The sequence below is a fragment of the Cynara cardunculus genome (assembly GCF_001531365.2).
Source record: "Cynara cardunculus var. scolymus isolate 2C chromosome LG 13, CcrdV1, whole genome shotgun sequence".
Classification (NCBI taxonomy): Eukaryota; Viridiplantae; Streptophyta; class Magnoliopsida; order Asterales; family Asteraceae; genus Cynara; species Cynara cardunculus.
The window spans coordinates 24,962,968-24,967,958 of NC_037540.1; the positions used below are offsets into that span (position 1 = coordinate 24,962,968).

The 4,991-nt window shown below is 27.7% G+C and overlaps 1 non-coding gene across 1 annotated transcript; it reads right to left on the reverse strand.

Moving 5' to 3' along the window:
* Nucleotides 1–2,088: 2,088 nt before the first annotated feature.
* LOC112526158 lies at nucleotides 2,089–2,280 on the reverse strand. The gene has a single exon (XR_003070494.1). It is a non-coding gene; the product is annotated as a U2 spliceosomal RNA (small nuclear RNA).
* Between the last annotated feature and the right edge of the window lie 2,711 nt (nucleotides 2,281–4,991).

The window sequence follows — 4,991 nt, forward strand, 5'->3', positions numbered from 1 at the left end:
TTAACTTTTGTTTATGGAATTAATGTTATATTGATGTTAACTTTTGTTTATGAAATTAATGTTATATAGATGTTAACTTTTGTTTACCAATTTGTCCTTATCATTGAAATACAATAATTTTTTAATATTTTTTATTTTTTAATTTTCTAAAATAAAGTAAACTAATTTTAGCCATTGATCAAGAAAATGGACAGATGAGATTGGTTTACACAAATGGTGCAAGTTTTTATTTGAACGCTCCTCTATATATATATATATATATATATATATATAGGTGGAGGTTCAAACGAGAACACTTTCATTTTACGAGAATGCGAGAACACTTTCATTTTACGAGAATGCAAGAATACTCTTATCACATGTGATAATATGCATGAGGGGACCTTGTGACGTGCGGACGACGTGTTCTATGACTTAGGTCGCGCCAAAGGTTGTATGCGTCTATGATTTAACATCACATGTGATGATGGTCTTGATGGATTATAGTATCATATCAACAACACCCTTATCACATGTGATAGTACTTGTGATGGGGCTTCATGGTGTAAGGGCGGCTTGGCCTGCAACCAAGATCGCGTAAAAAATCGCCCGCGTCTCTGATTTAGTATCATATGTGATGGAATAATAGTATCACACGTGTATCATATGTGATTGTCTATAGTAAAAGGATATTCTCGTGTTTTCATAAAATGAAAGTGTTCTTGTTTGAACCCTTATATATATATATATATATATATATATATATATATGTATGTACATATATGTGTGTGCGTGAAAAAAAATTCCAAAGAGAATTCTAAATAAAACGACCAAAGAATATATTTAAATCGTTAGATTGAAATGATTCAATAGATGTTAAAAACAAAAGGTATAACCATCTTCTTTATGTATAAAAATATGTTCCTTATTTTTAAATATGAAAATCTATGAAATATAACAAAAATTAAGGAGACAAATCACACCAAAAAATATCGTTGATTCATTTTAATTATATGTGTGTGCGTGAAAAAAATCCAAAGAGAATTCTAACTAAAATGACCAAAGAATGTATTTAAATTGTTAGATTGAAATGATCCAATAGACATAGTTAAAAAGACGGTTATAATCATTTTCTTTATATATAAAAATATGTTGCTTATTTTTTTAAATAGAAAATCGATGAAATATAACAAAAATTAAAGAGAGAAATCACACCAAAAAATATCGTTCTATTATTTTAATGATATGTGTATGTGCATGAAAAAAAAATGCAAAGAGAATTCTAAATAAAACGACCGAAGAATGTGTTTAAATCTTTAGATTAAAATGATTCAATAAATGTAGTTAAAAAGATGATTCTAACATTTTTTTTATATAAAAATATATTTCTTATTTTCTTTTCTGATAAAAAAATCGATGAAATGTAACAAAAATTACAAAATATTGTTGTATTATTATAATTATATGAGTGCTTTGACTTGAAGCCATTTGGATTGGTCATTGATGGTCTCTTGTTGAGACCAAGCATATGTAGATTTGATTCAGTAGTTGGTAGAGCACCGCATTTACACGAAACCCAAATTCAATCTCTTCCATGCAAATGAAGTAGAACTCGGATCAATCAACAAATAAATTCAAATTTCAAATTTGAAGGATAAAGGATGAACCGAATATAAGATAAAAATTCTCTCTTTTTTTAATTAATTTAAACTACACCCCCTCACAATGTTAACTATTATTCCAACCGTGCGTTACACGGTAGTCATAATACAATCTTTAAAATGAATGTTATAGACTAAAATTTGAAGTCCACTTCTAAAAAAATTAGGCAAATGTGTATGACAACTACGCATTAACATTAAGAAGTTTTTAAGAGAAGTTGACAACAATCTTAGAACCATATGCTAATTTAAGTTATCTAATTATACTTGAGAACGGTGTTGTAAAGTACTTTACAAATGTGTGACTAATGTTAATAGTTTGTTTAATTAGAAGTCATAGTTGTAACTGAAATCTCATAGAAGGTGACAATTTTGTAACAAATTTAATTGAAATCTCATTTGAAGTTATGGAAAAAATAACGTTTTATAATATTTTAAGTGAAAATTAGAGGAGTGCGTAAGTTGTAGCAACAGTAGTGGAAGTTCAAGGCGATGCATGAAGAACCATATCACCACACTAAGATAATAGATTTTTCCTCATAAAAAAATAAAATTAATATCAAGTGGGTCGATGATCCACATATCAAATATTAAACTGATAAAAACAAATAATACACTTTATCGTAACATTCTATAATATTTGAATTGTAATTAAAAGGGTGTGTCAAATCTTGATAGTAGTAACACCAAGACGACATATAAATAACTACATCACCAAGTAGTATAATGAGCATTCTCATATAAAAAATAAAATACCCAGCAAGTTGAAAACTCATATATTAAATATCAAACTAAGAACATATAATATATTTAATCTAAAAAAAAAAAAAAAACTAAGATTCGGGATAGATATGTTAAACTAAAAACATATATTACATTTGATCTTAAGCAAAAGGTTGACATCAGAGAAAAATATGTTTATTTTATTTTTAGTCATTTCTTTTTGTAGTAATCTTTCTTTTGCCACTTTCACTCTATCATCCTATGCGGGATGCAAACAATAATGAGAAAAAAATTGACCCTTTTCTTTTTCTACCCACCTCTCACATGCTTCTTTCTTCTTTGATCCAATGTGAGATGCAACAATAATGTGAGAAAAAAAATGATTTATAATGCTTAGAAGTTATCGCCTGATTATCCATGGTTGTTGCTTTTATATAGATAAATATAAAGATATAAAAATATAGATTATAGATATATAAATATTGTTTTTACAACTATAACTTCGACCAATTTTATGGTTTTGATTTATCGTCAACTTTATGCAATTTTTTATATTAATTTTTGATATAAATTTTTTTTTATAAAAGATGGTTGGCAAAAAAAGGACAACCTAAAAATTGCATAAACTATCTTAGTATTATAAGATATCTAACTCCTTTTTAAATATCCATTTCCTTATTTTGTATTATTTGGTTGGTTTTGATTTCAACCATGGTTATATATTTTGTATTATTTGTTTGGTTCCTCTAATATATTATATTGATATTAACATTGGATGATGATTGATTTCAAATTCATTTTTTCTTTCTTTCACATACTTTTCTCCGTCTTAGAATATATCACATTCTCATGAATTTGGGACAATACCTTAACATGTAATGTCACTTCTTTACATATAGGTTTATTTTATTTTATTTTACTTATAATCATATAATCAAGTTGAGTTAATATAATAAGGTTATCATAGATTCAATTTTAAGCATAACAAACTAAAACAATTAATAAATTGGTCTTTATATTATTTTAAAGTTTTTAATTCAACTTTATTATATAAAATATATACTAAAGTCATATCATTACCTTTCATTGTTTTTTTAAAGTCAATTAATATAAAAGAAATGATATAAAAATAAGGTCATTCAAGTAAGATAACCTTATGATCAAGTCTCATGAGTTGACACAATGAATCTCATTCTTCTTATTTATACATACCTCCTTATATCAATCTCTCAATCTCTCACCAATGTGGGATATCTCATACTCAACCACGATTCTCCTACATCTCAGTACTCAATTCTCATGATTTCACATCAATACCTTTTGGTTTGCACGGTGATCAAAACTCAATTTAAGATGAAATGTAAAATCCTCGACTCGAGCGGAAGTGCGATGTGTCTAAAAACTTGGAATCGTGTTTATATTTATAACGCCCCGTCCAATACCATAAATCATGATTTGGAGAATACTAAGATCAGAAGAAAGCATGTCATTAAGTCAACACTTTCATTCTATATATAAGTGATATAATATATAATTAAACTACATTTGTTATTATAAGTTATAATACCCGTCAGATATGTGTGTATGTGTGTGTATATATATATATATATATATATATATATATATCAGTGCATGTTTAATATATATATATATATATAAATATATATTTATTTATATTGAAGTTTGGGTTAGTTTAGGAAGTTGACCAATCTTGAGGGGTTAGTTCTGCATAAATCGCTTTAACTTTGCAATTTGGATAATGAGCTTGGGCTTTTGTATTTAGATTAGGGTTTACATAGATTATGGTTTTTAATTCTTATATAAACCTAACCCTAATCCTTATTTAGCCTAACCCTAATTCTTATATAAACCTAACCCTAATTCCTCTAATTGTGATAATCGCTAGAGAGAAACCCTAAAAGCTTGGAAGAGTCCATTGATAACCTACAAGGGAACCCGACGGCCAAAAGCAAGGAAGATTCCATCGATTTCTTGTCGGTTTGAGGTAAGTTTTTGTCCCATTCTCGAATCTATACATTTAGTAGTTGGGTTATAAATTTTGGGATTGTTTAAGTAAGATTTGAGTTGTTCCGGTGACTCGAAAGTCATCGATTCGGTCAATATTAATGGCGGAAACTAGGGTTTGTCAAAATCGTCTTTAGAATCCAAATTTTTTTCTCGTTTTTCTCTCGAATTTGATCTTATGTGGTTTGCATAGTATGGATATATATATATATATATATGTATATATATATAATGATAGGATTTAGTTGAGTTTAGTTACAATATTAGTCGTTAAAGTGATTTAGTTTCATTATGCCATCAAGTTATCAGTTATGATTAATAGTAAGTTTGGGTGTTTGTTTAGGGCATATATAAAGGAATAAACTTGGGGAATCGATAAGTTTTGTGAAGTTTAAGGTACGGATTCTTAATTCTATTCATTCATTTGACTCGTTTACATTTGTTTACGAGCCCTTAAGCTTTCTTTCAACTCGGATTGATTGACTCACGATTGTTGATATTCTTTTTGTACCGCCTTTCCATTCAATTGCAATTGTTATATGTCGTACATATCGTAAGAAAGCCACTTTCTAATCATGTTATTTAAGTGGGTCAATGTTGGTA